General features: G+C 52.0%; 1 long non-coding RNA gene across 2 annotated transcripts; it reads right to left on the bottom strand.

Annotated features, from left to right (window-relative positions):
- Positions 1 to 1,220: 1,220 nt before the first annotated feature.
- LOC111937517 (uncharacterized) lies at positions 1,221 to 22,788 on the bottom strand. Of its 2 annotated transcripts, none has more exons than XR_015277956.1 (2): positions 22,399 to 22,788; positions 1,221 to 21,840 (listed from the first exon to the last, which is right to left on the bottom strand). It is a non-coding gene; the product is annotated as an uncharacterized LOC111937517 (long non-coding RNA). The 2 variants fall into 2 exon arrangements; XR_002868658.2 differs by having other exon boundaries at positions 1,221 to 22,125; positions 22,399 to 22,762.
- Between the last annotated feature and the right edge of the window lie 1,105 nt (positions 22,789 to 23,893).

Genomic DNA, 23,893 nt, shown 5'->3' with positions numbered 1-23,893 from the left:
ATCCTCTGTGTTTGGACCACTGACCCCATTTGCTCATGGGAGGAGGAGGAGGAGGAGGAGGAGGAAGAGGAGGAGGAGGAGGCATTCCCTGCCCCTGGGGCATCACAGCAAACCCCCCTCGGTAGATGACAACAGGGAAGTTGCCCCACTGCACCCAGCCCGGTCCAGTATCTCTGGAAGTGAAAGGAAATTCCTTTGCAATGATGTGGAATTTGTCACCCTCTCTGGAAAGGGGCCATGTGGGCACCAGAGGAGCAAAGGGTTCCTGGAGGGGGGTGGCTAATGGAAAACCCCACATCGTCCCTCAGCAGTGGTGATAAGTGATGGTGTGGCTGCAGCACTGAGCGGCTCAGCCTCACTCAGAAATGAAGATCTTTCTCCTCCCCTGCTCCTGTTTCTTCTCTCTGTTTTTTGGCCTGGTTCTTGTTCACACTGTGGCGGTGTGTGGGACAGAGGCTCATTGTTCCTGCTGCTCAGGGAACGCGCCGCAGCACTGATCTTATTAGAGCTGGGGCCGTGCCCGGGCCAGACTGCAGGAGCCAGTGGCCACCAGCACATCCTGGGGACATCCTGGGGAGATAGCATGGGGGGACAGCCTGGGGGAACATGTTGAGGGACATCCTGGGGACATCCTGGGGGGACAGCCTGGGGGGATAGCCTGGGGGACATCCTGGGGGGATAGCCTAGGGGGGGGACATCCTGGGAGACATCATGGGGACACATCCTGATAGTACATCCTGGGGGAATATCCTGGGGGACATCCTGGGGGGATAGCCTGGGGGGACAGCCTGGGGAACATCCTGGGGGACAGCCTGGGGGAACACGTTGAGGGACATTCTGGGGACACAACCTGGACACGTCCTGGGGGACATGCTGGGGACACATCCTGAGGACACATCCTTGGGGCACATCCTGGTGGTACATCCTGGGGAACACCTCCTGGGGGACACATCATCAGGGGCACATCATGGGGACACACCCTTGGGGACACATCCTGGGGGTACACCCTTGGGGGGACATCCTGGGGGACATCTCCTTGGGGGGACATCTATAGAGAAGCCAGGAAAAGGTTTAGATCCTACAAATATGGGGGAAAAAAGCTAGAGGAGGGTCTCCATGAAGTGCACAGCAACTGGCTGGCTGTGCTCCTGGTTTGACTGAGAGCCAGCCAGGCTGATGGAGATGCATCTTCTAAATGCTCAAATATCAGAAGGAAGTTGCACAGTCTCAGGCTTTTTATTTGTTACTTATAAAGAACATAATTTTGAATGCACTGGCTAAATAATAATTAATTGTGTTAAAAATTCAGGTTAACAAACGTTGTAAGGAGTTGTCTTAAGGGAAATAAAGGGGAGCAAACAAAAAAAAAATCTCAGACACTAATGATTAGAGCAAAACCCTGATGTTAAGAGGACTTTGTCTCAGTGGAAGCAAGTTACTCATCTTTTCTGGAAGATACATGCATGCATTGCAAAATGTTTATTTTGTACTCTCTGAAGTGGTTAATCTACATGCAAAGCAATGAAAAGGTGCCTTATTAGGCTAATTGCTAATAAAAAAAAAAAAGAGAGAGAGAAAAAAAAGCCCAGAACTACTGTGTGCAAATATTTAAAAACAGATGCAGAAGGCTGTGAAAACAAACACAATCTCGTTTTTCCATGAAGTTTTCCCACCAGAAATCAGACAGTTCAAAGAGACGTCCGGTTAATGCGGTACCTCCAGGCTCCCGGCGCTGGAGCTGTTCATTAGCCGCTGAGTAATTCTGTGATGCAGAACTGGATTAATGGAAAGGTGACTGGGAAGCCACCGAGGGACCTGCTAATGATACTGCTTCGTCCTTAGAGAAGTCCTCTCTAGCCTTGCCCACGTGCAGCAAAACACACACACCATCAGGATACAATGCCACATTATCACAAGAAAACACTTTGGAGAGGGGAAGAAGATGTCATCACCGAGTGGTGCTGGGAACTGGTGAAACCCAAGATGGAAAAATAATTGCATGCATGTTTTTTAATACAACAGGATTCCCCCAAGCTCATTAAAGCAGATGGAAGTTTTAAAACCTGTATTACTTTAAAAATTAATTTACAGCTGTGGGGCTTGGTGGCCCAGAGAACATTAAAATGATAAATCCGGAAAGGTGATTTGAGCAGAAAGGAGGATTGCTTTGGTCACAACATGGCCTTGTGCAGCTGGGAAGGGGAGATGGCACCGTTTTGTTGCTGTTTGACATTTACCTCTTCTGTGTCATTTCTGGGCTTAACCCAGATTTTACAATACTGTAACAAAGCATTAAAATTTCCTCCCAAGTGATGTGTCAGCCAGAAACAATCTTAGTGCCTCTCTGCTTCATCAGATACTGACTGGCATGGTGATATGGACATCTGTGCTTTGGACAACAGGAGAGCCCTGTCAAAGCTGTACTGGGTCGTGCACTGGCTCGCAGCCAGGACATCCACACCAGTCCTTGGGCACAGCCTGGACATCCACACTGGTCCATGACACAGCCTGGACATTGACATCAGTCCTTGGGCACAGCCTGGACATTGACATCAGTCCTTGGGCACAGCCTGCACATCCACAGCGGTCCATGGCACAGGGTCACAGCCTGGACATCCACACTGGTCCATGGGCACAACCTGGACATCCACACCAGTCCATGGCACAGGATCACAGCCTGGACATCCACACCAGTCCATGGCACAGGGTCACAGCCTGGACATCCACACTGGTCCATGGGCTATGCCTGGACATCCACACCAGTCCATGGCACTGGCTCTTGGCACCATCTTTCCGTCTCCGAGGGCTGAGTGGTGCCGCTGCCGCTCTCCCCCCGCAGCAGCCCCGGTTTCCAGCTGGACACCCCAGCAGTGCCGCAGTTCCCCCGCTCAGCAGCCTGCTCCCCACACAGTCTGTGCCTGTCTGAGAGCACAGCAGTGTGCCAGCGTGCCCAGGGCCAGCACGGGGGGCAGGAGCTGGGGGACAGGTGCTTGCGGGGCTGCCGGCACACCGAGGTGAGTCCTTCACCCTACACAGGCAGCAGCCTCGGCTGGGACATGCCTGGCTCTGGGAAAGGCCACGGATGAAGCGATGGGACAAAGCCAGGCAGCTCCTCCGAGCCCCGTGGGGGATGGACCATCTCTTTCCTGCTGTATATTTGTCCAAGCACCAAGTGCTGGGATGGGCGATGTAGCACGGAACAAAGGCTGGAGGCAGGTTGTATTCAGCTCACACCAGCTACCTCTGCTCGCTGGGAAGAAAAGAGCCCTTTGTTTGGAAACAGCAGCTACTCCCACCAAACCACGCGCAGGGCTCCGCGCCGCACACCCCCATGTCACACACGGGAGCAATGTGGCACAAAAAATGGTCCCTGTTCCCCCTCCCTGTGCCATCCTCACCCTGTGCAGGGAGCATATCCTGGCTCTCCAAAGGCTGGAGTGTGTGGCCAGGGATGGGGATGAAATCACAGCCTGGGAAGGCGCTGCTCTGTGCAGCCCCACAGAGCCCATCCCGTGGGCAAAGCACAGCCGGTGTGGCCGAGGGTGCTGCCTGCCCCTCCTGCCCTGCAGCCCCAAAACAGGGGCTGACATGGCTGTGGGGTGACATGAGTGTGGGGCTGATAGATGTGGGGCTGACACGGCTGTGGGGCTGACACGGATGTGGGGCTGACACAGAGGTGGGGCTGACAAGGCTCTGGGGCTGACACAGCTCTGGGCCTGACATGGCTGTGGGGCTGACACGGCTGTGGGGCTGATACGGCTGTGGGTCTGTCAGATGTGGGGCTGACATGTGGGCCTGACACGGCTCTGGGCCTGACACGGCTCTGGGGCTGACACGGCTCTGGGCCTGACACGGCTCTGGGGCTGACACGGCTCTGGGGCTGACACAGATGTGGGCCTGACACGGCTCTGGGGCTGACATGGCTCTGGGGCTGACACAGATGTGGGCCTGACACGGCTCTGGGGCTGACATGGCTCTGGGGCTGACACAGATGTGGGCCTGACACGGCTGTGGGGCTGACATGGCTCTGGGGCTGACACAGATGTGGGCCTGACACGGCTGTGGGGCTCCGGGGCCAGGCTCGGGGCTGTCCCCAGGAAGCGCAGCCGTGGATGTGGCCAGGCTCACACACATCCCAGCGCTGCTGCAGCAGGGCGTTCCTGGGCCAGGGAGGTTTCTCCCAGCAGAGAGAGTTCCTGGGGTCCCCGGGCTGTGCCCCAGAGCACCGTGAGACCCAAAACCACAATGGACCCGTTACACGGGGGACAGCCCTGGCTCAGACACTTCCCGCAGCCTCTCTGCTGCTGCCTTTATTATAACATGCTTCTCCTCTCCCTTCTCCCACCCAACACATCAACTTCAACAGTAAATTAACTTTATCCTGTTGCTGGTCAGCCTGCGGGATGGGGGCTAGGCGGATTTTCCCCCGGCCGTTCCGGGAGGCCCCGCGCCCGGGCAGCAGCGCCGTGACTCACCGGCTTTCAGGCCGCCTATTGAAGGGCCCAGAGCCCGAACAAAGCCCCCATTCACGTCCCAGGACTCGGCTAGTTTTCCTTTGAGCCCTCACTGCTTTATTTTTATTCTTTCCCAAACATTGTTGGCTAATTTCATTGACAAAATTCATAACTTGGGGTTGGAGAGCTCACTCCTATTCAGCTACGAGCACTGGGGGGTTTTGTTTTTCTTTTCCATGCTGCCCGCTCTGCCTCATTCTCCACATCACCCTGAAACCACTTTCCAGCCTGTGCCATGCCGAGGGACAGAGCTGAGGGACACAGCCCTGCACAGAGAGTTTAGTTGCTCCTCAGTTTTTGGGTGGAGAAGAAAAAGCAGCACAGCAAGGTCTGAAGCTGAAGCACAAGGGTGACCCTGAGGGCAGCACGGACAGGACTAAACTCGTGCACTGCAGAGCTGAGTGGCCCCTGGAAGTACACAGCAAATATTTAAAATCAAAAGCCTGTTAAACTTTTATATCTGCAATACTCTGCATCCAGTCCAGTTAATTATAGCCCTTTAAAAACATCTGCATTTCATAAAGGACTAAGTTTCCTTCCCCTCAGGCTGCCCCTCCTGAGACATCCCTCTCCAGGCTGCTGGGTTACACAGTAATTACAATCCACAAGTACCTGACATCACCACCAAGTGCAGTGCATTATGGTTTCGAAAACAAGAGAAACAATATTGCTCAAGATGGGTCTGAGCCAAAACCCCAGCTCCAAACACCATCATTTTTTCTGGCAGAGCTGAGAGCCAGAGCCCTGCGTGGCAGCCAGGGCCCCCCTGGAAATGTCACAGGCAGAGAACGGAGGAATCACTTGGAGCTTGGGTAAGGCAAAGGATATTTCTCCTGCTGCCTGGAGGGGTTTAAATACATGCAGAGCATCGCTGGGAGACCTGCAGCCCCTCTGCCACCTCTGCCCTCATCCCACCCAGCCCAGGGCACACCAGGGTGTTGGAATTTGCTGGATCATCGCTTTGGGAAGGGATGTGGGCTGGACCCAGAGCAGCTCCGGGGTGGGAGCAGGCAGCACCACCTGCCTGAGCTGGCAGCACCAGCCCACAGCAGCACAGGCAAACAGCCCAGAGAGGCTGGTCTGGGGAAGCCTCTAAGGTCAGTGCAAGAGAATCTGGATTCCTTCCCTCCCTTCCAACGGGGAGGGGGCAGAGCCTGCCTCAAGAGAACCTGCAACAAGCTTCTCTATGTTCCATCCATACACACATAATAGATATACATAATTTGGCTCGTGGCCACCAAAGTGCACTCAGCTGGTACCTAAAGCATAGTCCTTAATGCTGTTTTAAGTGGTAAATCCCTTTTCTCCTCCTCTCCAGAGACAAAGGCTGGTTCTGGGGTGAGAGCAGGGCAGGAGCATCAGCCCCACCATCCTGCAGGAGCAGCCTCCATGACCTGCCACCTTCTTGCTTTGCTAAGCTCTCCAGGCCAGGGCTCATTCCTTGTTCATTTATCAGCTTGTTTCCCTGCAGAGAGGAGCTGGTTAGAGCAGAAAGAGTGTGATTTTCAGTCCACAGAGCAAGCAATTTACTTTTTTAAGGTTGTTTGCCAAAGCCACATTCCTGCTTCAGCTCCCAGTCCAAGCAGAAGGGAGGCTGAGATCAGAAACAAGAGTCGGGGACTGATTTTGCTCAGTCCTTGTGCTCTCTCTGCCTCGTGTGGGAGCTGAGCTCACTCAAGGGTTGAGGCATCCTCTGTACCTTCACATCTGAACAACAAGCTGGGAAAGCAAAAACCACAGGATTTCCTCTGCTGTCAGCAATACCCAATAAATTCACAGCAAGAGCGAGCCTTTAAAAGAAAAAATAGACCTAAAAATCCCCCAAACCAAACATTTTATCCTTTCCTGGTCTAATTGGGGAATAAACTTAATATCTAATTTTCAGGGTGAAGTGAAAAGGAAAGGGATGAAAGCGAGTTGAGGCAGGCGCTGCACCCAGCCGTGATCACAGGCAGCAGGCTGGGGCTGCATCTCCAGAGGAAGCAGCAGCAGCTCTGCCTTGATCTGCTCCGAGCCAGTGGGGCTGTGGCAGGAGTCAGGCCCTTCTCTGCCCCACACAGCCTCAGGGAGCCTGTGCCTGCCGCCACCAGAACCTGGGAAAGTGTGGGAAACAGTGGGCAGCCTCAGCTGGGATCTGCTGTGTGCTGGGAGCAGCTGGGGCACGCTGGGTGCTGGTGTGAGGGACTGAGCTCAGTCTCCCTGATCCTGGGTGCAGCCCAGCTCAGATTAGCTGGGTAGCTCCTGGGTGATAATCCATACAAGGTCCCTCGGTCACAAAGCAGCCTGAAAAGTGCTTTGGACAGGCATGAGATGATTTTACATCAATTAAAGGATGCAGGGACATCGTAAGTGCTGCTGCCTTGCCGCTGTAGGGAGCCAGGCTGGGGGTGGGAAGCCTGGCTGGGGACAGAGGGCCTGACCCCTCTTCCCTCACCCCACACTCTGGCTGCTCTCTGCTCTCCTGCTGGCTCAGGACCATCTCTCCACGTGGATGTGCCCAGCTGGTGACACAGCAGTGCCCCTCACCGCGGCTGCTTAGCACAGCCATGAAGCCTGGAAGCTGTGCTATTGCACAGCTCTCCCTCAGCATCCTCACTGCTTCCCAAAGCCCCACCAGCTTTCTGAGCATCACAGAGCTCTCCCAGCCAAAGCAGGCTGGGAAATCCCTGGTGCCCATAACGAGATGGTGTGGTCAAGGGGGTGCTCCTGGGGAGCCCCAGACAGGTCTCCTGGGGCTGTGCAGGTGCCCTGCTGTGTTCCCCAGGTCGTCTGGGCTCCGTGCCACTGCAGCAGACCCCAGGGAGAAATGGCACAGCCCCAGAGTGTGGGGACCTTGCTGGCAGCCAGCAGCCCCTTGCAGCTCTCCTTCAGCTTTGCAGTCCTCTCAAAGACAGCCTGCAATTCCCCAAATGGGAGCGATTCCTTAAGGAAAGAGATGTCTGTGCTTGCTTGCCTTTAAGGAGCAGTTCACCAATACCTGCTTTTGAGACCTGTTTATTCTTTCCTTGCTTTCTCTTCCACAAACCACCCCCCACCTCTGCTGCCTCTGGAGCAGCCCAGCCACGTGCCAGAGCAGTGCTCCCATCCTGGGGTGCTGACCCAGCTCTTGCTTTGGGGTGTCACATCACATCGAGGACAATTTAACATTGGGTGCTGCTCCTCAAAGGGTTTTCCATGTGCATGAAGCTCTGGGTCCTGCAGGGAGGTGCTGTGCAGCTCCATGGACCCTGGCACCCTGCTCCATCCTCTGAAAGAGCTGGTGGCCCCTTCCACCAGCACTGCTGCGGCTGTTCTTAAAATAAGTCTCTTGGCTAATTATTTTCTCTCCTTGTTGCCCTTCCCTTCTCCTGTCTATAACCCTTCCATCCTGTGTGTTTGGTTTGCTGCTCCAGCCTCCCCTCCTGCACGTACATCAACGGGTTGCACCAGCTTTTGTCCAGCCAGGAGCATCCCCAAAAAGCCTGGTGGTGCAGGGGGAAGGCCATGGTGCTCCTCAGTCCCTCTCACAAAGCCAAAAGGCCACCCAAGGGCTCTAAAGCACCACTGGGCTCACGCTCCCCACTTAATGCAGGTTCTTAACACTCAAACAGGGGGTTCCCCCTCCATTCCCACAGTGACACGGGGACAGGGGGCACAGCCCAGCTTGGCAGGTTGGCGTGTCTTTAGGGCAAATACATCCTTCAGTGGGAAGAAAAAGGATTTGTCTGTGAAGGATTTGTCTTTCTACTCGCAGAGAAGAGATATTTATATTAAAAAAAAAGCTTGTAATATATTAGAATACCTTCCTCCCTCACCAAAGGTCAAACTTAGATCCAATTTCAGTCAGGAGGGAGACGTCTGTCAGACAAGCACTAATCACTATTTAGTATTCATATTCACCTATTAGAAGCTCCATGCTGTAAACATGTCTATGAATTAACAAGGCATCTGGCCTCTCTTATACAATATGAGCAGCTTGGATCATAAAGTGTCTGCAGAAAATAAAAAGTGCCTTCCATCTGTCTCTCCCAAATATCACTGCTATCACCAAAGCAAACAGACCGGCTCTTCCAAAGCAGCGCCGGCCCCCTCCCCCAGAACGTGTTAGTCAAACAAAAACAAGCGTTTCACCGAGAGCACTTGACAGATCTGAAACGGCTCTGAGGAGCCAGCCGCAAATTAAGAACTGGGGAAAAATTAGCTGAAAGATAACTGGGTGGGGGGGAAAAAAAAGCTTCCTAATAACAAGGTCTTTTCTTAGCTCTCTGAGTAATTACCCACAGTGCTGGCCCTGCTGGAGCCATGGGAAGGTCAGTGATGCCCGGCAGGAGATGCATGGGCACGCCAGGACCTGTGCCAGGGCAGTGCCACCGTGGGAATTGCTGGCCCCAGCTTTGACACCTTCGCAGCAGCGGCAGAGAAGGATGCTGGGGGTTCGTGGCAACCCTTGGAAGGGCCAGAGACTTCACTCAGCCCTGCAGCACGGAAAAGGCAAACCCCAGGTGGCCCTGAGCCATCAGGGAAAGGCTTCGTATGTGGCTGCCTGGGGGACAGCTCAGCTCCAGCAATGCCACCATCGCAGGCTGGCTGCAAGTCCCATCCCAGCTCCATGGGCTGTTTCCCCTCTAATCCAGAGCCCCGTGGCTCCTCACTCTGCTGCCTGGATATCTGTGTGAAATTCATGAGAGCTGAAGGTGGGTAATTTGTGCCTGTTCCCAGTCCAGGGGCAGATGGGGCAGTCCCAGAGGAGCTGTGCCAGTGCAGGGTATCAGTGAACTGCTGGCACCAGAGAGGAACTGGAGCTGCCCTGCTGGCTGGGGCAGCCCCTGCCATGGTCCCTGCTGGGTTGTTGAGGGTCAGTGGGGACAACCAGAGGCTGGTGGGACAGCGAGAGCAGCGTCAGAGGTGGGACAGGAGACCTCCCATCCCCACAGCATCCAGCCACTCCCCTTGTCTCCGTGTTCCCTGTCTCACTGCCTCTCCTTGTCCAGTTTCCCAGCCCGCCCCAGATTCCAGCTCTGGCGCTTCCCAGGGAAACCTGGCTGCTGGCAAGCAGGGTGGCTTTCTGCTGGCTCAGCTCCTGCCAAGGACTGGATGGGCCTCACGGGGAGGGCAGGACCTGGAGCAGGGCGATCATCACTTTTGGGGGCTCACCCAAGAGGCTCCAGGTCCCCGGGACATCACTCGTGCCCTGGTTAAAGCTGGTGGCCTTAAACCAACTCAGGCTTCTCCGTCTCAGGGGAGGGGAAGGTCTGCTCTAAACCCTGGCTTTGTTTTCTGAAGATAAATTTAAACCAAGGGGAAGGAAGAATGAGGTTCATAAATCAGGCAGGTCTGAAAATGAGGCATGAAAAATGAATGAACAGAGTGCGTGTGCGAGCGCTGCCGCCCGACCTGCCCCGCTGGCACAGCCCACCCCGGCTGGCAGCCCCCAGCCCCAGGCACACCTGGCAGCTCCCTGCCATTGCCTCTTCCCCAGCTCACATCCACACAGAAAACACCTCTCTGGCCTTTAAACTTGAGCTGTGATGGGCTGGGTGGGATCCAACCCGTGTGCTCAGGCTCTGCCTCGCTCCGCTTCCCTTCCCAGGTTTAAACAACGCTTTTAATCTGGTTGGACTGCATGAGATGTTTAAACTTAAAAACAGGGGAGCAGAGGGGAGACATGGCTTTCTGGAAGAGGCTCTCACATCCCCCACACACGTGGATGACAGGAAGAAGAAAACCAGGAGGCTTCCAGACCTCCCAGCTGCAGACATCTGAGGCTGTGTCCGATGAGCCTCTCTCAGCTCCCTGCCTGCCTGCCAAGCTGCTCCTACAGCAGCAATGTCTGTCTCTTCCAAATCATCCCCTGGGACAGCATCTCCCTGGGAATGGGGCTGGAGCAGCCAGCTTGGTTCTGGGCTCAGACAGTGGGAGGGGATCTGCACCTTGCCCTCAGCTTTGCTGTGTCGGGGCCACCGTGAGCAGGCCTGGCTTGGATCTCTGAGAAACCCTCCCAGTTTGCAGCTCCAAGGGCTTCAGGGGTTGTGGCCACAAATATTTGCATTTTGCAAAGGAAAAAGTCCCCAACCAAACCAACCCAACGTGGCTGCAGCTGCTGTGCTGGGATGTGACAAGGCAAGCTCTGAAAATACACAACTGTGTCATTTGCCATGCAAATAAATAATTTGAAGAAATAATTCAGCCTGGGGCTTAGGAGAAATGGTGGGAGAGTGGCCAGTGGCTGAGGCAGCCCAGAGCAGCTGGGGTGGAGCTGGAAAAGGTGGGAAGGAGGGAGAAGGAGGAATAATGATGGGGAAATTTGGCTTTGGCTGCCTGTGGGGTGACCTTAAGTGTCCCCATCTGAGGGACCTGTGACTGGGAAAAGCTCTTATTGAGCATCACCATTCAGAACATCACCAGAGTCCTTCATTCCATCCTTCTGCTGGGGAAAATATGAGTGTTTTCCTTCCCCTAAGGATTTACCTGACTGTGTTATAAAACCACTTGCACTGCTGCAAAAACCTGCCACAGAGGATTTTTCAGGGCCAGGCACCACCTCCAGAGCCCCCCAGGACAGGAGCAGCTGCTCCTGCCAGCTCTGGGATGGCAGCAAGAGCCAGGGCTGCCCTCGGCCGCGCTGCTGCCTGACCCCACTCCCAGGCCACCAAAATCAATAGGGAATTTGTCACCAGCCCCAGCGGGGACAGGATCAGGCTCTGCATGCACAAGGAAACCCCTCGAGCATGAAAGCTAATTTAAGAGGAGCTCATCTCCTGGTGTTCAGAGACACGGAGCAAGGAAAAAGCATGACAGATTTTGGTATATTTTAACTGAATTATTGTCCACTGGGGATTGAGCCAAGACCACAAACATTATTTCACTCTCTGGTGAGGCTGCAGTGATGAATATGGGTTTCAAAGGAGAAAAGCTGGGTGGGTTCTTGTTTCTAATCTTGAGTCATTCCCCCTCCTTTGGAGGCTGAACACCTCAGCACAGAGATGCTGAAACAAAGACTCCCAGTCCTTAGCAAGGCATCAGGGTCTGCAGGTGAATGCAGCAAGGCTTAAAACACACATATATCGAAATGCAACAGAATTTTGCACTGGGCTCTGTTAAAAATATTCTGTTTAATTGATTTTTTAAGAAAATCTATTATGCTGCTCTAGGCATGGCTATTGATCTGCAGCGCTGGAGAAGTAATGAAGAAGCCTTCAAATCAATAAGGCCAAAGTATATCTCAAACTATATCTGCTCCACCAGCACAACAGGGATGTGGCCAGTGAAATTCCCCAGCCAGGACCGGGAGTATGAACAAACCTGTTCTGATGACTGCAGAGATTTATTTCTATTGGCATAAACATAACTAATGAAACCTCGGCGACTCTTCACTTCCGTGAAAGCTGATAATATATTGTGGTGCTCACAATGAAATGAGCAAGAACACATTTGCAAAGGAAGAAAAAAAACCCAACTCCCTCAACCGTGAGCTGTATTTTCTTCTTGGTGCCCTTGATTCTCCTCCACCCCCTTCCCCCAGACAGGGTAATATTTCTTCTCGGAGCTCTCGTACGGGCTTTAACAAGGCTTTTGTAAGTCTCCAAGGCTGCAGTTTTAGGTTTTCTTTTATCCCTCGCTGTCAGGATGGAGTAGGTAGGCAGCTAAAATCACAGGCTGATAATATTGTTTGGGGCTAACAGCCTTATCTTATCTTGTTCGTATTATTCATATTACCTTAGATAAGCCACCTGGGGCTGCACACAAGCAAGATCCAGGGAAGTGACCTCATTACAGTTCAGGTACCTATTTACTGTAATAAGAACAGCTGGACTAACACAGCCACACTTTGAACTTGGCTGGCACTTTCCATCTGAGGCTTTGACTCCATCCCTTTCACACTTCAGAGCACAGAGGAACGGAGGAGCCAGAGTTAATCAGCACCGCCACTTTTCCTCCAGAAGGGATTGCAGGAGGGTTTTGGCTGCTGGACACTGGAGGGGGAGTGCTCAGCATGGGCTGCACCCCCAGAGCTGGGAGGGCTTTCTCTGAGAACCCCCCCACTGATGGAAAAGAGGTGCTTAAAACCCAACCAGCTCGTTACTCCCCTAAAGCTGATGTGGGAGAGATCAGGTGGTTCTGGATCTCTACCCCAAACAGATGCAGCACAGCTCTGCCCCTGCACAGGGGTGTGCCCCTGCCCAGCTCAGGGGGAGGCTGGCAGGAGTTCAGACAGGTTTCCATGGGCAGAGCAGTGCCCAGGTGAGAGATCCTGCTGCCAGGATTGCCCAGGAGGGACAGCAGGGGTGGCACCTCTGGGGACAGCCCCAGCAGCCACACACTGCTCAGTGCCACGCTGCTTCCAGCTGAGGACCGTGACAGCCACTGAACACTTCAGGCACTTTCAGCCAGCAAATTAATCTAATTTTTTTTTTTTTTTTTTTTAAAAAAAAGGAATCTCCTAAGTTTAAAAATATGGTAATGCAATTAGTGGCTTTGGCAGGCTAATGAAGCCACTTTAAACCCTCGCAAAAATACCATTAAAAGAGAATGCTTAAGAGCCTCTTCAAACTTTCCAAAATGAGAAGTACGTTCGTATTCAGAAGATGCCAATCTAGTCTCCTTTCTCCAAGGTTCAAGATTAATTAGGGACTTGTTTAGTGCATGAATGAGGAAACAAATGAACTCTTGGATCACAGAGCACTGGAACCAATTTTTTAATCATTTTTTTCCTTTACAATTACATTCCTATCAAGAAAGTCTTCATTAGACTTTCTGTCACGGGGCCACATCATGCCAGGTAACTGCTACAAATGCTTGGCTCCCACCCAAAGACTGAACAATATCAGTTTTCTGAGAAGTAAATACACGTGAAATATATTTAACGCTGTATTTTCTCATTAAAACGTTACTGCATTTTCATAATAAATACATATAACCTTTCCTCCCTCAAAACAAATGATTTAGGAAAGACCAACAACAAAATCTGCCTGGGTATTTAAAGATTACCTTTGAGAAACACATTAATGTCTGATCTAAGAAGCATCATACAATGGATGGGGATTACTCAGGTAAGGAATAATAGATGGGAAGAGAAAAACATGTTTGAGACTAATTGCCAAAAGAATGGGGTTTGCATGTTTGGTGAAGGAGAAAGGAAAAAAGTAACTGCTCCTTTTTCTCTTTTTTCCCTATGAGTTACAACCTGCCCTGGAGATTGGAGGGACTGGTTTGGCTTGCCCCATCCAAAATGAGATGCAGATTTGGATCAAAACTGTACCAAAATTCGGCATTTTCTGCTCATGGTGAGGATCAGCTGAGAGGACTCACTCATCACTCCCTTACCCACACACCAGGTTTGTTTTGATGCTGAGATTTTCTCCAGAAAAAAACAAAACAAACCAAACCCACTAAAATAGATTTAATTTGCAGAATGATACTGCTGTAGTCATGCAGAGAAAGGGAACCAAAACTCCAACGAGGCTGAGCTGCAAAGCACAGACACACCAACCACGCTGTGAGCAAATGCCAAAGACGTGTTCCTTCACTGCTGCTTATGAGCTTTCACTAATTAAAAAGTTTAATTGCGCTTAGGTGAGCTGCATCCAAAAGGCAGGTGGCAAGATCCATGTCAGTCCAAGATTCCAGGGAGTCAGGAGCTCCCTGGGAATGAGAGGGGGCTTTGTGTGCCCAGGTGTGCCCAGGTGTGCCCAGGTGTGCCCAGGTGTGTCTCTCATTTTCCTTCCCCAGGTGATGAAGAGGATGAAGGTTCCCCCACAGCTGTGGAAGGGATGGGTGACAGGAACCATGACTGGCAGATCTACTCCCTCCTTGCCATCAGCACCCATTTCTCATCAGCCAGACCCCTGGCAGGGTGCAGGGGTAGTGCTCTCCTGAGTGGAAAGGCAAGGCCATCGTTTTCAGAGCCGGTTTGTTCATCGCGACCTCGCTGCTGTCCCTGCAGCAATCACGGAGCAGAGCACAGGACACCCTTCCTTGGGCATCCAGAAATGGGGCAGCTTCACCTCCTGAGCCTCCCTGACCCCAGTGCTGCCCCACAGCCTCAGCACACAATGGGTACTCCCTGTGCAGGGGCCAGGCTGCAGCACGGATCGTGCTCCTTAGCACCAGCACAATCTGAGGGTGTGTGGGGAGGGCAGGGTTTGCTGCACCTTGGGGACCTGCAGTTTCTTTGCAGGGTAACCATGGACAAGCATCGAAATCCAGGCTTGTTTTGCTCACAGACTTCACAGCACATCTCTAAGAAAGCAATAGCAGGTGAATCCATAGGCACCTGGGCAGTGGGGAAGATCTTTGCACAGTTCCTGCCACCAACAAACCTCCAGCTGGGACCCTTTGCTGAAAGGCCAGAAGTCTTTGTTTGAAAACCTCTCCTTCCAGCATTGTTACATTAATGCAGGTGATGAGATGGGTCCAGCTGGTGATGGGTTATATTGGGTGAACAGGCCCTGGGTGCTGCATGGGCTGTGCTGTCTCCAGCTGGGCACTTCAGTCACGTCTGTGACAGTTCACAGTGGTAATTTATAGCTCCATAATCCACAGTCCCAGGATGCCAATAACCTAAGGATACAAACCTCTGAATGTTCTGATAGGAATGCAGAATAACATCCTGCTTGCCTGGATCTTGTCTTTGCCAAGTACTCGGCATCTCAGGCAGGCCTGAAGTAGCTGTGGGATTCCAGAGACCTCACAGACTTCTGTGTGTTTGGGCTGCTTTCATTTTACTTCTCCCATCCTTCTTAGTGCTAGTGACACCCATTTTGTGCAGTGACACTCATTTCATGTAGCAGGGAGGTGTTTTTGTCAGACTCCCATCTTTCCTGTCATTTCCCTCACCAGGGAAGTGGTGGAGTTGCCATCCCTAGAGGTATTAAAAGAACAAATAGACATGGCACATGGGTACATGTGGTAGTGGTGGCCTTGACCTCAGTTAATTGTCAGAGTTGATGGTCTTAAAGGTTTTTTTTCTGACCTAAATTATTCCATTATCATCTCTGGAGGGCCACACCCCAATGGCTCTTAGATCACTTTAGGATCTTGTTTGCTGGACTCAAACCAATTCCTGTCTCTGTGGTAAAATCTGCCCAGGAAATCCAGGCATCAGGATCTGCTCCTTTCCAGCACTGACTATGAGGAATATCCTCTCTGCCACCCTTAAACAATATTATCAGGCTGTGATGAGCACCACAGATGCAGATTTGCATGTCTGATCTGCTGGGTGGTTACTCTGTCTCTGAAGGGAGAGATTCTGCGTTTCTCCTTGTGTTCCAACCTGTCTGAAACTAACACAGGGCAGAGAGGAGGAAATTCACCCCAAATTGCCACTGTGCCCAGTATCTCCTCAAAAAAGACACTCCAGCTTTGACCTTTCACATGACTGCTGAGTCTGGTCCCATCAGGGCATGCTGATGCTAGAGCAGAGCCATGTCATTAGCAGGAGAGCCAAAGTTTTCAAAGGAAGAGAAGAAGAGGGTGTGGGATGTTGGTGCAAGAGTTATGGGATAACAAAGAACTCTGCCAGTGAGATGCACAGATCTCAGCAAGTTGGTCACAGATCACTTATTTGCATCAAAGTGATGAAATACTTGACTGAAGGAGAAGAAGGACTGTGCTAATCTACCATTCTTCTTGTCCCACTATAACCCCAGGAGCCCTGAATCCAATTCTTTACAACTCTGGGGATGTTCTGCTTTCCTGTGAGTCTAAATTTTGCATCTCAGATCCCTCCTTGCCATAAAATATCTGTTTGCATTAAGTAACTGTTTACCCTGTCCCAACAATAACACTATAAATTGGACAAGGATATAAGAAGAGCTGATATTCCCAGTGAGGATGGGGCTGTGTTAATGTGTTTGAAGATCAGGCTCACTAAAAAGATGGGGCAAAGGTGTTTTTTCCCCAGTGCAGATTCATTTTCCTCGGTGCTTTATTCTAAGCTGCCTGGATGGGCAAAGTCTGTGCTCACCTCTCTGTGAACCAAGGGGCTGCATTGCCAAAAACCAGATCCAGTGAAGAGGAACTTTGCATTGAAGGTGTCAGACATCAATCACCTCAGAAGAATACCCAGAAGAACCCTAAAGGAGCCACCTCTGTTCTGTGCACAGCGCCTTTTGTCATCCCCCTGGAACCTTCCAGTGCGCCTTTTCTGGGGCAAAACCTGGGCTGCCTGGCTTTGTCTGTAAAATGTTGGCTCCTGCCTGCTTCAGTGGGAGCTGTGCCTGTGTGCTGTGATGTTTTGCTGGATCTGGCAGTGTTTGATCACACCAAGTACTGTCAGACCTGCCCTGAGTGTCAGGAGCAGGTCCCTGAGCAGCGGGCAGAGAACAGCAAGTCCTGAAGTGGAGCGTGGAAGGTGAATTTGCAAACTGCTCTGGCTTTTACTCTTTGCAGGAATATGGAGGAACATCTACAGCTGGACTCTAAATAACCAGGTTAACTACCCTCTACAAATAGACCAAACCTGCTGCCCTGATCCCTGCTGCTCTCATGGTGTTTTAATAGCTCCTGCAATAAAAAACAGTGAGTCCCAAAGGAGAGCTCTCCATTTATTCAGAAAGATGTTGCTAAATTCCCATACACAACAGATTCCACTGCTGGAATAAGTGCCTGTTCCCTGGCAGCTCTTCTTCCTGCCAGCCAGGCAAAGGCAAGGAACAGAATTATCTGTGTAATCTGATTTGGAAGGTTAACTTCCCTGGATCATAAATAAGCAGGGATTTATGACCATAAAGGTGCGCTACCTACGGCTTCAAGGGAAAAGCGCCACGCTCACACCTCCCTTCTCTCCCACTTCTAAAAAAGGAAGAGAAGGATGCTGAGACCCAGAAATTACCATGGCCTAATGGAAGATCCTCAGATAGGCTTGGTTTAATTACACACTTCTATCATTTCCTGCACGCTCCCCGTCCCATTAGGAAATTACAGCAGTAACTCAGCTAATAGAATCTCACTGTGCAAACAGCCACTGGGCTGTGGGTTCCTGCTCCCAGCCCCTGGATCCCAGCTCTTCATTCCAGCTCTGGATCCCAGCTCTGGATCCCAGATCCTGCTCCCAGCTCTGGATCCCAGCTCCTGGATCCCAGCTCCTGCTCCCAGCCCCTGGATCCCAGCTCTTCATTCCAGCTCTGGATCCCAGCTCTGGATCCCAGATCCTGCTCCCAGCTCTGGATCCCAGCTCTGGATCCCAGCTCTGGATCCCAGATCCTGCTCCCAGCTCTGGATCCCAGCTCTGGATCCCAGCTCTGGATCCCAGTTCCTGCTCACAGCTCCTGGATCCCAGCTCCTGGATCCCAGCTCCTGGATCCCAGCTCCTGGATCCCAGCTAGAGCACACAGCTGGTGGGGACTGAGGGTCCTTCCTGCCACAGAGAGGGGCTTTTCCTGCTCAGAGGAACATCCAGTCTCCCTGGGGGAGATGCAAGCCCTTTTCCACGTGCAAACAAAACCGGAGGGAGCCCTGTGGTCTGAGCTCTGCGCTGGGAAACACCCGGAGGCTGCAGAGTTCGGCCAGGTCTGAGCTGGGCACGAGAAGATTTGTAGCACAAGGACAAGAGATAAAGGCTATTAAAGGAAAATGTCACTCACCCCCCCAAAAAAGAAAAAGAAAAAATCCTTTTTTGCATATTTCTTTCCTGTTGAAGGTACAAAAGTGCTGGCTGGAGCACAGCCTCTGCTCCAGGGCCCATCCTGTGCGATACAATAGCACAGGAACTACAGAGGGAAGGACGGCGTTAAATCAGGCACCAAATCTCTTCAAACACCACGTTTTCTGTTCAGCCTTTCAGCACTTCACTCATCCTTGGCAGTGGAGCTGACCTGGTCATTTTTCCCTTTTTACTCCTCACTGCCACATTCCATGGCATTTTCATGAATTAACACAGCGGTGTGGTTTTGTGCTTTACAGATGGGAAAAAAAAAACCAACAAAAAACCCCTTTCCCTATTTAAATAGAGACATGTGGCAGCTGACATTTCTTGAAAACACTTTGACTCATATTACGCTTTGGAAGTCCTTTCATTATCTTTAAAGACTGGTAAAAGGCAGGTCTGTGGCAGCAGGAAGAATGGAGGCAGGCAGCCTGCCTGGGGGAGGTGGAGGGGCATGGAGATGTTCCTGGCTCCAGGCTCCATCCCCAGCCAGCTCCAGAGCCACTGCTGGGACACCCTTCACCTCCTTCACCTCCTCCTGCCCCGGGCAAAGAGGAGCATTGGTGAGCTGAAACAAGTGGCAAGTGTCACTGTCCCCTTTGTCTTGAGGGAGCGAGGGTGGATGTGGAGGTGGTTCACTGTACAGAGGATTTCTGTTTTCCTGCTGGGTTTTAGAATGCTCTTCCCTCCACTCCAGGCTGCCATCCTGAGCAGCACAGTCACCCTTGCTCTGTGTCTGTGGGGTGATGCCTTCCCTCGGTGGGTTCCTGCTGCCCAGCCCTGCTGGGGGTGCTCTGCTCCCTGCTGCTGCCCCTCCAGAGCTCTCTGGTCACAGCAGCTGGTGCTGAGCCCCTTGGGTTTGACCCCAGTTTAATCCCCGAGCTCTGAGCAGCATCCCTGGACACACCGATGGGTCTGGCACTGCTGTGACCCACCAAAACCCCCTGTGCTGTGCTGGGAAACATCTACAGCTCCCCTAATGGACTCCAAAAAGCCACAAACTGTATTATTTTGAGGAATGAGTGAGGAGTATAAAGCTGTTTTCGGAGGTGGTGACTAAACCAGGGTCAGGGTGAAGGTCTGAGCCCCCAGCCCATCACACAGGCACTGCTGAGCTGACAGAGGGACAGGAACCAGCCCTGCCCTGGCACAGCCTCACATCAGCCTCCTCCCTGAAGCTGAGCAGGGTGTGGGACACCAGCTCTGCTCGTGTGCATGGGCAGCACTGCCCAGCTCTCTCCACTGGCCCACTCCTGACTGCCAGCAATATTTTATCACATTTATTAAGGCACAAACCACCCAGAGGAGCTGTGCCTTTCCCCTCCCTGAAAGTGTTTAAGGCCGGGTTGGATGTGGCCCTGAACAACCTGGTCTGGTGGAAGGAGTCCCTGCCCACGGCAGGGGCATGGAACAGGATGTTCCTTTCCAACCCAAACAACTCTGGGATTTCTGTGATTCTATTCCAAAACCCCAACACCCCCTTCCCATCTGTCCCTTACAGCCACACTCCCCAGGACAAGGCTGCACTGAGCCCTTCAGCCTGAGAAAGGTGAAGCTCAGAGGGTGGGAGGTTAAATAAGAGGAGGACTCATAGGAGCAAGGAACAAGTGAAGCAAGTGAAACAAGGAACAAGTGAAGCAGTGAGGGGAAGGGGATGAGGGAAGCACTGCCCAGGTGGAATTCTCAGCTCAAGGAAAGGCAAAGTGGCAGTGCTGGTGTGTGGGTGGTGCCTCATTGCACCCACTCAGGTAATGGAGATATCATTGCTGAGCCACACAAACCCACATGGCACTAACCCAACCACAAGTGAAGGAAATCAGGCATTTCAGTACCATTGTCTTCTAAAAACAATTAATTATTTTTTTTTTTCTTAAATGATCTCCTTGTATTTTTTCTCCCTCCTCCTGTGCCAGGCTCCAGCTGCTCTCGTGGGTGACCCTCCTGCCTGGCAGGGGACAGGAACCCACAGACTGTGGCCCTGAGGCCAGGACTGAGGTTGGTGAGGATGCTGCAGGTAGGGCACTCCCCAAAGAAGCCTGTGTGGAGCCCAGGGGGAAGGACACCCAATGACACAACCCCAAAATGCTGCCCCAGGGCTTTTCCTGGGCTGCAGGGTCCTGCCAGGGGCTGGTGGGTGCCAGGTACTGCTGTCCCAGCTCTGGCCCCATCTAACCCCAGCACCAGGCTGGCAGTTCTGCCTTTCCCCTTCCCCACCACACAGTGGATCCACACAGTCATTCCAGGCTGGGGTTTGGTGCCAGGGAATGGCTGCAGACCCCCAGGACCCCACACCACCCACCCCAGAGGTGAAGAATGCTGCTCAGGGCAAGGGAAACCTTCCCATGGAGATCTTCAAACCAAACCTCCCCATAACCACCCCCACTGGCTTCGCACTGGGATGGCAGCACCAGCTGAAATCCCTTTGTCAGGTGCTGACCTAGTTTATGGACAGGATGTCTGAGGTGACCCCAGCCCCTCGCAGCTCCAAGTGCACTGCTGGCATCAGTGGCAGCACAAAACCATGAAAGGACACAAATTCCAGCACGAGTTTTCCAAGGGGAACCAATTAAAAATAAAAGAATCAGCAAAACTGTTCAAAGCCTTGTGAAAAATCACTGGGCAATGTCCTTTTAAGAAAGGATCATCTCACCTTCCCCACGTGCTGGGTCCTGGGGCAGCCTACCCAGCCTATTGAAGTGGCCATCAGAGGGATGTGGACAATTAAAATTTACCTGACAAACTGAGTGGCACTGGGGCTGCCACAAGGGAAGGCAGCGTGGCAGGGCTGGCTGGTTATGTCCATCCCTGCCCTGGGCACCTTGGAGCTCCTTTCTCCCTGCTTTGCCCCAGGAGGAAACACCTGAGGAACAAGGTCTGAGCCTCAGCACCTCATCCCTGCAGACCCAGGGTGAGCAAACAGGGTTTGACCCTGCCTGGGCATGGCTTTGGGGGTCCTGCTGCCCTTGTCCCAGCTCTGAGTGTTAAACACACTCTGGGCACTGTGTGACCCCTGCAGAGAGCCACAGTTCATTTCCATGGAGTTTATGTCAGGCTCCAGCTGTGCAGGGTTTTCCTCACCTCCTGCCAGTCCCCCAGGCTGTGCCCCCCGACAGGACAGCTCAGACCTGGGCTGGAGGGATGGGAAAGGTGAGGTGGGATTTACCCAAGGAAGGACCCAAATACTTCCAGCCACTGCAGGAGCCTGGGGGCTGTGGGGTAAAGCCAGGCTGGGCTCCAGCAGAACATAAATCCCTCCCAAACCTTCTCCCTGCTCCACCACGAGCACCTCCTGCGCTGGGGGAGCTGCCAAGCCTCAGGAGCAGGGTGAAGGTGTGGGGCTTGCAGCCTGTTGCTTCGAGGTGAACACCAGAAGTCAAAGGCTTTCGCTGGAAATCTCAGTTTTTGGTTAGCTCAGCAAAGCTGACAGTTTCTGATGGCTCCTGCTCTTGGTTTCTGCCTTAGGGGGTGGGATTTGTTTCGAAATTTGGAGCAAAAATAGCACAACAGCTCTCAAGAAGGCACATGGTGAAGAAGAGGTCACTTTAACAACGTGAAAATACTTCCAGGCATTTAAAAGCAAATGTTTCTTGCATGCTTGTGGCTTGGAGGAGCAACAGGCGGCTGTGCAGGCTCCTCTGTGCAGCACACGTGGGGCACAGCAGTCCCCCCTGCGTCCTCTGTGCAAAATCAGATCTGACAAAGCTAAAGCAGGAGAAAATCAAGACATGACTATGAAGGACAATATCAGGCCAAGCCTGTTAAATTATCTCCCCCCTTTCTGTCATGTCTCATTTGCTCCTGAGCTGCCAGTTCCCACCCCCAGCTCCCATCACCCTCCCGTTTCATGTTCCATCCTCTGGCTTCTCTCTGAGCCAAACCAGAGGGATTCACCTTAAACACCTGGAGAGTCACCCTGTCTCTTCTCTTCAAATCCTTAAATTCCCTCACCCAGGACATTTCCAAGGGTGTGATCCAGGCTGTTCCAAGCTGCAGAGGGGAGAGAACAGCCCTCCTTGTCCTGCCCCAGCCCAGGGCTGCCCTGTCCAGGCCACACTGCCCCAAATGCTGATTGCAGCAGCGCTCCAGAGCCAGCTCTGCCGCCCCCTCCCAGGCTGAGCACAGCAGCAATGCCATCCCACACCTCCCCTTAATCAAAGGGCAAGAGCAGCTTTTGGTTTATGGTGTGAACAGAAGAGCAGCTCCTGCCTGGAGCTGGGCAGGGCAGGAGGGGATGCTGCTGTGCCAGCCCCTCTTCCTCACCTTCCTCCCCTGAGCCCACACTGCTTCCTTCACCCTCTGTTCCTTCTCTTTTCTCTCTTCAGCGCAAGAAGAGACCCGATGGCAGCTACAGAGGAGCAGGGGAGGAGCAACACAAAGGAAAACCTCCCAAAACCCGCTCTGGTCCCACAGGAGCAGGGATGGCTCTGCCACCAGCAACCTCCACTGCTGCTCCCCAGCTGGAAAAATCAAATAAAACCTCACACAGCTCTGCTCCTGTTCACCCTGAGCAGGACCACAAGCACACAACACATCCCCTACACCTTCCTGCCCCTCTGCCCTTGGAGCCCCAAGGTCAGCATCACCCTGGAATTCCTTCTGCAGGAACAGCAATTCCCAGCCTGGCAGAGCCCCGGGGGTTTTACACCCTGCAGCTTGTTGGGAATGTAAATGTGCTGGAAAACAAGCTTCAGGTGGGCTCCAGCAGCAAAACCTCTGCACAGATAGCGATCACCTTTTTAATGTTAATTTCTTATCTCACCTCTCCAAAGTCCTTTGCAAGGATTTTATCCTGTTAAAGGAAATCCATCCCCCTGATTTTCCCAGGCTTATAGAAAAGCAAAGAAAAGTATTGATCCTAATGAGATAACACTGACAAGCAAACGGCAAGAGCCAGTTCTATCTGTTTAAAACTAACTCTGTTTTTGACTGGTGGGAAAAACACACAATTATCAATTATAAATGGAGATGGGAGATGTCCAGCTTAGATATCCAGTCTGCTTTTTATGGTAGCCTCCAAATTCCAGCTACCTCTGCAATTTTTTTATGCTTTTCTCAGTGTGTTTTGGTCTTTAAAAAAATTAAAAAATAAAATAAAATTATATAAAATAAAATAAAATAAAATAAAATAAAATAAAATAAAATAAAATAAAATAAAACTCAAACTGACAGTGGTCCCTTATACCAACCAAATCCCAGAACCACCAGTGGTTTCATATTAAAAGACCATTTGGTGGCATTTTAATCTCTGAATGTAATGTAGATATTTGTCATTTCTGATCTCCCCTTTCTGCAACTGTCCACAGATGACGAGATCCGTGAAATTGCTACTGCCAGGGAGTGAAATGAGAATTAACCTCGTGCCCATCAGCTGCTTCGGCACCACCCTTTCCACACCAGCCTTGACCAGGGCCATGGCAGAGGTGGCTCCTGGGGCCACACTGCCACTCGCCCTGCCCAGCACAGCCCCATCTCTGGGGATAATAAACACCCCCCTGCTCACAGATTGCTTGAAATCCAGCACTTTCTTCCCCGTTCTCATTTGCTTTGCCTTTCATGCTGCTTTCTCATGTATAAAAGGGGAGCCGGGGAAAAAAAAATAGAAAGAAAAGACACATGAACACCTGAAAATCCTTTTCATATACCTGCTGCTGCTACCACTTGGTGCTGAATCTGAATAGAAATGGATGGGAGGGAGATGGGGAAGGATGAATAACATTTCATGCCCTGTAGTCAAACATAATTTCAGGCAGGAGAC

The sequence above is a fragment of the Cyanistes caeruleus genome, chromosome 19 (assembly GCF_971803275.1).
Source record: "Cyanistes caeruleus chromosome 19, bCyaCae1.hap1.1, whole genome shotgun sequence".
Classification (NCBI taxonomy): Eukaryota; Metazoa; Chordata; class Aves; order Passeriformes; family Paridae; genus Cyanistes; species Cyanistes caeruleus.
This window is presented reverse-complemented; position numbering and strand designations above follow the sequence as displayed.